Genomic DNA, 12,094 nt, shown 5'->3' on the forward strand with positions numbered 1-12,094 from the left:
ACGCTTTTAGTCGGGTGCCCAACACCAAAGGGCGTCCCACTAACACCACCCCAAAGGTACCGTGGGGTAGCACGGGTGTGTGCAGGGCGCTCCGGGGAGCGTGCGAGCGGCGATACGAGCCCCCAGCTGCCAGAAAAACCTTCCTGGATGAGTGAGCACAACCGGGAGACACTCAGAGATCTAAGGGGGGCTGCAGGGTTAACAGCTGGGAAGGAAAAGTCCTGGGAAGAAGCTCCCATTTTTATTGCTGGAGCCTTGCACTGCAAAACCCGAGATCACGGGATCAGAGGGCTTTGCCCTTTATCGGTCACGTATATAGCATCCAGCTGTCAGGGGAAGGTGCGTGGGGAGCAGAGCAGGAGCAGGGAGGGGAAGAAACTCATCCGCTTTTTTTTTTTTTTTTTTTACACAGCAGTTGCCTGTTTTCCACGCACGCTGCCAGCTCCCCACAAGCTATTTTTTTTTTCTTTTTTTTTTTTTTTTTTTCCCTCCACGTTACATCGCGAAACAAAGCTCAGATGCAAAATGCTGCCCCTGACGAAATGTGGAAAGAGCCTGGGCTGGCTGCTGGTGACTGCTGCTATTCATCTGACTAAGCAGCATTTGACATTTGGGCTTGGTGGGTCTCAAGTTTCCCTCTAGTAAGATATGGGCTGACTGCGCCGCAGCCAATCTCGGTCGGCGGCTGCAGATGATGCCGGAGGGAGGCGAGGCGAGGTATGCACACATCCCAGATGACAGAGCACGCTGCTGGACTGTGGAAGCGCAGCTCCAGCAAGCCTGACCTCAGTTGCACCAGATGCGTGGCACCACTGCCCAGTCCTCCTGCACCTTCTGTTCAGCTGCAAATTCCTCTCATTTCTTTACGTTTCTTGGTGGTCTGTACTTGTTTTTGCTTTTCTTCACCCAGTTACGAGAGTTCTGTGTTTCCTGTTGCCACGTGGTTTATCTTCTGTTGTAATCGGAGGCAAGTGGAAGCTGTTTTACAAGACCAGCATTGAATTTCCCAACCCAGGTTGAGCTTGGTGCAATACAACCAGCAGCATAAAGGGAAATCCTTTCCGTAAGCCAGTGTTTCAGAAGAAACCTGGTTAAATTGAAATCACACCAGAAGTGACAGGCTTGCTGAGAGCTGGCTGTGTGCTGCAAGGAGGCTGAGCTGAATCCACAACTCAGACATGTCTTCCCTGGATGGAGAAAATCTGAGCCAGACACCAATACCACAGTCGAGTCTTTTGAGAGGTGTAACCCACAAAAAAATCCCACTCTGGGTGGATGTGTCACTGCCCAAGCACAGCGAGCCAGCTGGAAAGAGCTGGCTGTAGCATGTTTTCCTTTGATGCCTAAAGCATTAAGTATGATTTGGTAGAGAAACTTTGTGATACTGGGAAAATCTACAAAATCCTTTAAGCTTTACATTTCTTTGTCCTAGGAACATCCATGTTTCCTCCCCATCCCCGCCCCAAGATTGTACATTAACTAACACAAATAACATTAATACTAAAATAAATACCATTGTATTTATGGTTGTTAGAAGTATTACCTGTTCCCAATTTGAGTTCTAAAATCCTCCTTGACAAAATTCAAAACAGATTTGTACAACAGATTTTCAGTAAGTAATAAAATTGAGCATGAGTTTTTCAATGAGTAAAAATTATCACCTTAATTTGCACCAGACCCCTCACGACCGCTGCCTGCAACACTGCCATGCAGCCTCCCAGCTCCTAACAGCGCTGCCCCTCAAGACCCGCTTGTCACCCTCGCTTCCACTTTTTGAGACCTATGACGAGTGGAAATCAGATTTGCAGAATTGGCTGCGTATCTCGCTCAAAATCAGTTGAACACGAATGTAAATACATCTCTTGGGTGACAACAAGCCTCTATGAACCCCGAAGTCCCAACAGGCATCCACACATCCAAAAAGCTGTATAAGGACACTGACCCCAGTCCCACTGAAATGAGTGGGGGAAAAAAAACATAAACTCCAGACCACAAGCGCTGCTGAACACTGCAAAGCCACAATTCATAAACTGTATTTGCCAGGTATCCCCACCCCTTGCCTTCAGGTGGTGGATGGCCTCATCCAGGCTGGTTTTCTGCATGGCACCTGGCTGTCCCCAGAGCAGAGCCCCACTGCTCTCTGCCAGCCCGGTGGCAGGCATCAGCAAGAACCTCGGGCAAAGCTCAGCCTGACACCGAGCCCCCTTTTTGCAGGAGGAGATGCTGGAGCCCTCCCAAGCGGGGTCTCAGGCCATCACGTCTGCCTGTGATCAGCCATGTGGTGTGACTGCAGGGACACACAGATTTCATAGGTGCTGCACACTGTGCAGTCATGCAAGATATGGCACGTTCCAGAGCACAAAGTAACACCAGAGATATTCCTCTCCTCTGCAAACACCAGCTGGGACTTTTCAGAGGCAGATTTGAGAGCCCTAATCTGGACAAATGATGGGTATGAACAGTCTAGTCTCAGTGGCCTGCATGCACAGCCCTGTAAGAGCAGCTCCAGCAGCAATTCAGGGCATTTTGAGGGATAAAACTGACATCTCGCCTCTTCTAGATCATCCCAAAGAACCTCTGCTGCTGTGAAAATACTACAGCACAGCCCGACCTCCCCCGGCCCTCTGCTTGGCTGAAGGCAACAGCCCCAGAGCGTTCAGTCCCTGATGTATCAGCACTAGCGTGGCCAGCAGGGACAGGGAAGGGATCTTACCCCTGGACTCGGCACTGGTGAGGCCACACCTCGATGAGTGGGTTCAGTTTTGGGCCCCTCCCTCCAAAAAGGCCATTGAATGAGTCGAGCGTGTCCAGAGAAGGGCAACGGAGCTGGTGCAGGGTCTGGAGCACAGGTGTGATGGGGAGCGGCTGAGGGAACTGGGGGGGTTTAGTGTGGAGAAGAGGAGGCTGAGGGGAGACCTCATGGCCCTCTCCAACTCCCTGAAAGGAGGGTGCAGAGAGGGGGGATGAGTCTCTTGAGCCAAGGAACCAGCACCAGGACAAGAGGGAATGGCCTCAAGCTGTGCCAGGGCAGGGTCAGACTGGCTCTTAGGAAGGATTTCTTTGCAGAAGGGGTTGTTGGGCGTTGGAATGGGCTGCCCAGGGCAGGGGGGGAGTCCCCATCCCTGGAGGGGTTGAAGAGTCGGGTTGACCCAGCGCTGAGGGATCTGGTGGAGTTGAGAACGGTCAGGGTGAGGTTCATGGTTGGACTGGAGGATCTTCAAGGGCTTTTCCAACCTCGATGATTCTGTGATTCTGTGAGCATCCCCCAGCCACACAGCCTGCAGAAGAGCTCACGCCAGCTGACAAGGAGCTGTAGGCTGTGATGTAGCAGGTATAACCAGTGCACACCCACTGCTGGAGAGCTTGCCACTAAGACCAAAGACCAAGCCCAAATATGGTCCAAAATAAACAACGCGAGAATCCACTTCTCCGAGAAATAGTTTGTCCAGGTCATGCTGTTGAAACCTCAAGTGCGCTACAGCAGAATAACATCTTGACAGGGACCTCTGCCATTTTGAAGGGTGCATACTCACGAGTTTTAAGCACATCTACAGAATGGAATAAAGAGGTCAAACCCAGGAGAACAGCCATGCCTTGTACCACAGACTGGTCTTGAGCTCTGGGTATTTGCTCTGATCGTCTTTAGTACTGGTACACAGGTATGGGGCAACCACAAATCCACCTCTGAGTACTGACAGGAGTATAATTCTGTATCTCACAAGAGAGAGCCTTTCTTTTCCTGTTCCTCAGGAAAGGTACAAGCTTTAGTACTTATGTTTTTTTGGCTGTCTCGCAGGCAGATGAGCAGGTTTAACCCTAGCCCATAGGGAGACAGTGGGCTGGAAGGGCTTGCATCGTAAGGCACACTGCAAGCGGTACAACCACCATCTCTGACATCTCCCTGGAGGGCAAGGAAGAAGACAGGTTGCTCTGTTGTTTAAACCGTCCTTTAAAATTCCTTATTCTATCACTAAACCGCACTCCTTACCATGTAACCTTAGGGTTGAGACTGGATGAGTCCCACCACGTTCAGCAACTACATTCATGTATGCGCATAATTGTGCTGCTGAGACCTGAAAGGGGAGGAGATGGATCTCCTTTACTTTTTCTCAGTCAAGGAAAGCTTGGAGAACACTACCAAGAAGCCTGCAAAAGCCAGTGATGCCTCAGCTCCCACGCTGCGTGGCCATCTCACTATCAGCACTGTATACACACGTGCCACAAGCAGCTCCATAAATCACATAAACCATTTTTAGAAATACGGTTGTCATCACTAGAATGTTGTTTCCCCTGGGAAGAGCCCTCCCTTTGTTTTTCAGTCACAAACTCTCATGGGTAGAAAGGGGCAGGGGGGAGCTCCAGTTGCAAGTCTTCTAGCAGTTTAATTAATATCTTGATAAACTTCAGCATATTTATGGTGGTTGTTGACCTAAAGAATGTAATTTATATCAAATACATGCTTTAAACAGCTGATAGTCACTTCAAAACATGCCAAACTGATCCCTGTACTGGCCTCAACAGGGCTCACAAATCATAAATTTACGTAAGAAATAAAACTTTCCCTAAGACAAACAACAGACTGTATAAACGCATTTGTTCAGCAACTGCTGAGAACACTCATTTCTTAATCAGGCTTTGTGAAGGCAGCACACACCAACTTAACCTTATCTTACCTCATCTGGGACTCAGACTATGTGCTCACACAGTGATTGTGCGATGCCAAGAAGTACAGTAGGGCTCAAGTGCCAGGTCAAGATGAATCAAGCAGTTGCACAAAACAGTAAAGACCTACATGTGCTCTTAAATCTGCATCGCACAGCCACATCCCCATTTTTGGGAGCTGAGGATCCTGGGCATTACGTACCTCCTTTGGTGGCCTGGAACCCTTTATCACAAGCAGATCAGGACCTGGCGATGCTGCATGGGACTGATTTGAATGTCAGGTGTTGAATCACACCACGGAGCTCCCCACCTGCAACCTGTTATTGGCCAACGTCAACAGCAGACCTCAACGGCTCAGGTCCACGTTGGGAAAGAGCCATCTAGCAACCCTGGTGCCAGGATAAGCTTAAGAGTTGGAATGGAAAATGAGAGCGGGGCCATGAATTTGAAAGTCAGGTTTTGACTAATTACTTAAAATATGCCAGATTCCAACATCCATTTTATGCAGCGTGCGACAGCATTGTACCAGGCACTATCAGTGGTATATAACAGTTTAACGAGTTATCTCGCACAGGGAGTCAGAATTTTAATGTACTTTATTTCACAGAAAAATAATTTTCTACTGTTCAACTTCTAGCCAAGAGTTGACCTCACAGCTCTGCTCCTGAATTCCAACCAGGGTTTGACCCAAAGGCTGCAACTTACTGACTTGAGCTCAAGCTTTGCACAGGGAAATATGTTGAGGAAAGTGGTGGGTAGGAAGGGGGATCAAGGAGGGTGGGAGCCTGGGAATCAGCCTTTGGGTGCCTGTGCTGTGCTCCGCAGTTTTGCATCTTGCTTCCAAATGTTCCTTGAACTTATTTTTCTTATGCAGCGTGCTCTTCAGAGCCACAGATGGAACACAGGAAAGAATGAAAGGAGCGCACCTGCAACATCAAACTGAATCAGGGAATCTCCTGACACACAAAAATCTTGCTTCCACTGCCAGTCCTTGAGAATGAGGCTGAGGCATGAGAGTAAAGTCATCACCCCCGCAGCAATCTTACAGAGAGGCCCCTTCCAGCAGTGGCACACCTAGCTTTGGTCTCGCTACCCAGCTATCGTCAGAAGTTGTACCACCTAGTTGCACAAATGTCTACGCAACAGGTACTGTGAACAAGGGGAGAACAGGGAAGTGAAGGAAGGAAGAGAGGAAAAAGAGAACATCCCAATATGGTAAGATCCCCAAGCTACCTCTCCTCCATCCCACGTGCACTGATGGGAGTCACTGCCACTCCCCCTTCCTTCCCAGGAGCGTCATGGTGAAATCCTTCCCAGCTCAGAAGCTGGAATTTAGACTGGAATTACACAGGTGGTAGTAACATACTGCAAATTCTTTGGCTTTGACTGGCTCTAAAATGATTCTCAGGGCATCTATTTTTAGGCCTGCAATTGCATTTTTCCACAGCACTCAATCACCCTGCCTCCCACCCCAGCACTGGGCAGAGCGAGAAAAAGCAGCCACTGTTGGCTAGACAGAGACCAACCCTCCAGTACGGGAAACAAACAGACTTGAGCAAGGAGTGACAATAGGTCCCCCACTGAGACATCTGGAAGCCATTTTAAGAGACCTCATGCAACACAAAGCGTTGAGCCCACAAAGTTCTTGAGAAGCTGGCTCCTGGTAGCTTTAGTGCGTGGTCACCACACTACTGCAACCGTCGGAAGCGTTTCCTAGAGAAACTCGGGCCCCGTCTGCTGGTAGGGGAGAAGGCACCTAGGGAAGGCTGAAGGACATACTCCAGTGAAGGACAAGGGCCAGCGTTCATTCTGCAGTCACATCCACCTGCATTTGCTGATCTTAAAGTCACGCCTAACTCTAAGTAGGCAAGCAATCACACTGGATTCAATGGGACCGATCACACGCTGAAACGAGGCTCACGCTCGGGCACATCGCTGACCACAGCTTCCCCCTGAAGCAAGGAGCCTAATGCACACGCTCCTGCCCAGAACACTAGGACGTGGCCTTTCCCATCTCCAGGATGTAGGTACAGAGGCAGGACATGCCTGGTCCTTGCATTCAGTGCCTGAATCTCACCGTTCTTTTAGAAATAGGGGTAATTAATAAATACTGGTGTTTGTGTAGGGTAGTTTTGTTCTGTGTTCAACACCTGCCACGCTGAGTTCTTGGTTCATATCCATATTTGCCCCTTCCCTCAACTCAATCTGCTCCATGCTCAGTCTACTCCATACTCTGCTTCCTTACTACCTTCCCCTGAATCTTAAGTATTAGACTGACACTTGTCACTGTTGGAGTAATAGTCATAAATGCCAAGTTCTGCTTTTTGTTCACCACAATCTCATATGCTTTTCTCCAAATTAGTCAATTTTTACCATTTTACCAACTGTAGATTTGCTGAATCTTTTATTATTATTATTATTACTCTTAAAATATGATTTAGAAGTTTCTGGAGTCTGGCAAGCGTACTTTTTCTCAAAAAGAGCGTAACTTCAGTTTTGTGTAGGTGAGAAACTTTAGCCTTGCTAACGTGAGAAACAACTCCTGAAAATGAGTTAATGGTCAATTCAATGATTAGAGGTCCAGTAAATACAACTTCCTAATGCTCTGCCATGTCTTAAATTCTTCCTTCTGTGTTTAAATTATGTTGTCTTCTGCTTCACACTCTAGATTTTTGCAAATCCCTTTTCAAGACCTGAAGAATGTCTATGTATAAATAATCACAGCAGAGAGGAAAAGCGTAAAATATTCTTACAAGCAAAACAAAAACCCCAATGATTTTATCATGTGTATCTTATACTAGAGCTAAATGTTTATAAAGAGGGATTAAGATTTTTTTTTTTCTCCCTGGCAACAGCTATAATAAATACATTGCTAGAGAAAATATGTGAAATAGAGACATTCAATCAACACTGAAGAAACATGTTTGGATACAGTTTTGTGAGGAATTTGCAGAAGATTAACACCATAAAAATTCTGAGCTCCAGCTCGCTGCCAATGTTAAGATCTTTCAAAGTAAAACACAGGTGAGTTTTCTTTTGGGATGTCGTCAGACGCTGTTTCCCATGTTCATTAACTGATCAGTTACTAACAGGAAGGATAAAGGATTCACATAGGTGATCAGGCAGTCACACAGAAATAAAAGCACAAAACCTTTCTTCTTTTCCTGCTTCTTCCACCACCACAGTTCATAGTTTTTGGCTCACAGAACTAAAAAAAAAAAAAAAAAGAAATATCAGAAGTAGCTGAGTGAGCTGGTGCTAACACAGAGGACCTGCTGTGACACCTGTGTTTGGGGCAGCAACGAACCATCCAGCACAGCACGGCCAGGCTCTACCCCTCCACCACCACGGGCTGTTGGTGTCCAGGTCAGGTACCACAGGCACGTCAACTGCCCTGAGCTTGCTGTCTTAAGCTTCTGTGCAACAGCTCACTGTCTCACTGATTTTCAAAGAGATTAAAGCTGTGGTTTCACAACGATTAATGCCACATTTGGGCAATTCCTGATCTCTCAGAAAGCAGATTCAGCCCAGGTAGGGTGTGAACAGACAGCCCTGCTTCTGCTGAATCAGAGTAAGAGCATGGCCACCAGAGGAAAAACAATAGCTGCGCTGGCTCAATACCTGCCAGGATGAATTTCTCATGCTGACATTTTCAATAGCTGTGGATTAGCAGCCTGAGTTTACATCTGTTCTGCTCTGCAATTGCTAGTTCTACAGCATTTCCACCTAGCTTTACTAGCTCTACAGCTGGATTTATCAAACAGCAGTAGTGTCACCTTTTTATCTTAGCTCACCTTCCATGAGAAATACTTATCCACTATAAAACCAAAACCAACAATCATATGTGTAATTCAAATTTAACTCATGCTCCAATCTAGCTGTTCATTTCAATTTAATTTTTCATTTAAGTGTACCTAAGCCAGCAAAGACATCACTAACACCTGTAGCTGTTTTCAGAGGAGGAAAACTGCATCCCCATTACTAAACCCTTAGCTTGTGAACTCTCAGAAGGATTAATTTCCCCTCTGAGCTCACTCCACATCCCTGTGCAGCATCCAGCTGACCCAGTCTGACAACACAGACTCTGCTAAGTGGAGAGGCGAGACAGAGCCCTGCTCAGCTTAACAGCATCACACCAGATGGAAAATGTCTGGATTTACAGATTGAGGAAGATCTTATTAGAAGTACTCTCACAGTGAAGCGAGACATGCCTGAAATTGTGCTTCAAGATGTATTTTTTTTTTTTTTTAAATAGAATACTACACAATATCCCATCTTAATAACTGGAGCTCCACTAGAACTGCTTATATATAATCCAGAAAGAAGTGCAACAGGTAAGTCTATCTCCATCTGGTCTCTGTACCTTCTCCCTCTCTCTCACATACACTTGCTTAGGATTAAGTTTTAATAGCTTTTTTCTGGACAAAAGGAATCATATAATCTATTCTCTTCTTCATCTCCTGCCAGATATAGTACTTCAGTCATCTTGTTGAACAAGTCCTCTCAAATTTCAGTTGGAACCCACTCTATAAAACATCAGATGCTTTCGAATTCACCTGAAATCAAGAGGCACCAAAGACTCCAGCATGTACAGTAGCAAAGACGTGCTGAAGTCGAGGCACCTGCCTGTTTAAAACCCACAAAAGGAGAAATGGGACCTGAAATTTTAGGTGATTCAGTTTCAAGGTTAAGGCAGCCTGCACTTATGAGAAGAGCTGTTTTACTATACTATAAGAAGGACAAACGCCTTTGTAATGCAGTGCGATCTGCAGGGTGTTTAAAACGCACCACCCAGTGGCAGAAAGCTACATCTGCATTTAGAAGTATGGCACAGCTTTACACGGGCAACAAGTAATTTCCACAAACACTTTATTTTCTCACACATTTCAAGACAGACAAAACCAACATTTTCATTATACTGTATAATAGACTACTCACACAAAAATAAGAACTACACCTGAGCCTAAAAAGAAAAAAAAATAGGCACTTGGTACAATCAATGTATGTAATTATCCCTCTAAAATCTAACACATTTCTTCCATATCTTCCGCTCCTTCCAGAACACTGTTAAATTCCCCCAATCCAGATTGCTCTCAGTAAGAAGTTTTCATTTCCCAAAGACAGAAACACAGTTCTACCATTGTTATATCTGGGAAACCAGAGAAAATACTTTGGAATGATGTACAAGGATCAGATATTACTGCCATTATTCTGTAATGAATGATTGGACTTGCTAGTAAAGTCAGGCTCAGAACAAATCCTCAAGCCTAGGCACTCCCCTCTGCTGTGGAAGATTGGCTCAGGAATCAAACGTCATCTGTGCTCATCTTTAGGAATTAACTTGGCAAGAAAAAGGTGATATTCTGAAGCACAACAAACTGTTTGTGCATGACCTAGCACAGGAGCTGGTTTTGCCCTTCTGGGAATACCACACTCAAGGCTTAAAAGTGAAATCAGGAACTACAGAAGAGGAATTCAGCATATTCCCCCAAAACCCAGAGCACCCACGCACCTTTCAGAAGAAGGGCTTTCCCCTGGAGACAAAGTCACTGACAACTCACTTGAGGACTGGTAGTCTACACAGAGCGACTGCCAAAGTCTCAAGCATTTAACAGCTTAACTGACACAAAATACCCATTTTGGTAACAGCCTAACAAAGCAGCCACATTTCAAGTGGGCAAGAGAGAGCAGAAGCCCATGTTTGGACCATCCACACATAACTCACCCTAACCAGAACAATTCTCCTTAACCAAAATGAAGCTGGCATTCTTTAGAGGGAGTGTTTATACCACCAGGCACTGCAGCCTGGAACCACAGACAGGCAAGAAGTAAGTTAAATTTACTCCCAGAACAAGAGCATTTTCCCTTACTGCCCCTGAAAAAGCAGACACTGAACTTTAAAGCCTGGAAGTTGTGGAAAAAATTGCATGTATTAGAAGTGCAATACATTAAGTCCCAGTAATCTCATGGGAAAGGATTTCACTTTTTCACTTCAGTGTGACAAAGCCCCTCATCAGAGGCTCCTACAGGAAATGAACGGGATAAAAATGGAATGATTTGGGAATAAGAAGTTGGCTCACACAGCAAAGAAAGGTTACGAGCAGGATGTACAATCATAACATGTTCATAAGTTATCTGGAAAATGAGGTGGACATCACGATGCTTTTTACAGAAAATACACAATTATTCAGGATGACCAAATTCAACTCTCACAGCTACAATTACACATGGATCTCAAAAAACTGGGTGATAAAAGGGGGAAATGAAGCATTATGTGCAAAATAAAGTGCATGAAGGGGATTATTCTCTACTGTACCGACACAGTGATGAGCTCTGAAAGAACTGTTACTACACAGGGATGAGATCTTCGAAAAACTGCTGCCAGTTCTCTGAAAATAAGAGTTCAATGACAATCCACAGCCAAGAAGGAAGAGGGAATTGGTTATTGTGGATGGAGCTAAGAATAGATAACATCCCGCTTTATAAAATCCATGTGCCAACTGTATCTTGAACAGTAAAACCCCAGTAGCCCTGACTTACTAAAATACAGTAGAAAGAGGAAAGCAGATACTGTATTAGATGAGCGTCTGGTGTACTGCCTTATGGCAGCTGGGTTTTTTTAATCCATATGAACAGCGCTCTGTATTTCTACAGTCATTAGACACTGAATCCATAAAAACCCCAGGAACGGTGATCAGCATGCTTCAACTGTTATCCCCCTGACCTGAATTTCTTGCTAGGCTAGGCAGTCAGGTTTTGAATAACCTCCCATCTTTCACAATCGTCACAGCTCATACCAGTGGAGTGGCAAGAAGAAGTTGCAGATAAGCAGTGTTTTGACAGTGGACAGAGGATGAGAAAGAGTAATGGCTGAAGTTTTTGCTACTATTTTAGCCTGTGCAGCACAGTACCAGCTATGGAGAAGCGCGTGCTGTCTGACACAGGATCTACTCCCTAACTGTGAGTATCTGATGTAGACACCTCGCAAGCTGCAAGTTGCTCTTGACGGTACAGCGAGCCCAGAGGACTGCTGTGAGTACAGTCAACGGAGATCTCGTTTCATCCAAATGTCATGGGCATTAGGTCAAATGAGTCATAGCTCGAAGGCCACTGCCTGTGAGAGGCAAGGCAACCTGCTCAGATGTGCACTTCTCAAATTAGCTAAGAACAGCCTTGCGTTAAGTGACCCAAGAGATACGGATGATACTACAGGAGGAAATTAAGAAATGAGTTGCTGTATGTATACAGTTACCATGCAGCAACACAGTTAGATGCGACAACCCCCCCTTCTTGGAAGGCTGGCAGATTTGCTAGAACTCTCCAGAAACTACCTAGTAAACACCAGTTATTCCTGGGCCAGGAAAAACTTGGTCTCTCCAAAAACAAACACTGACTTACCAAAAGTAACAATTCTCAAAGTGATTTACTTTTA

Source organism: Strix uralensis, chromosome Z, assembly GCF_047716275.1.
Source record: "Strix uralensis isolate ZFMK-TIS-50842 chromosome Z, bStrUra1, whole genome shotgun sequence".
Lineage (NCBI taxonomy): Eukaryota > Metazoa > Chordata > Aves > Strigiformes > Strigidae > Strix > Strix uralensis.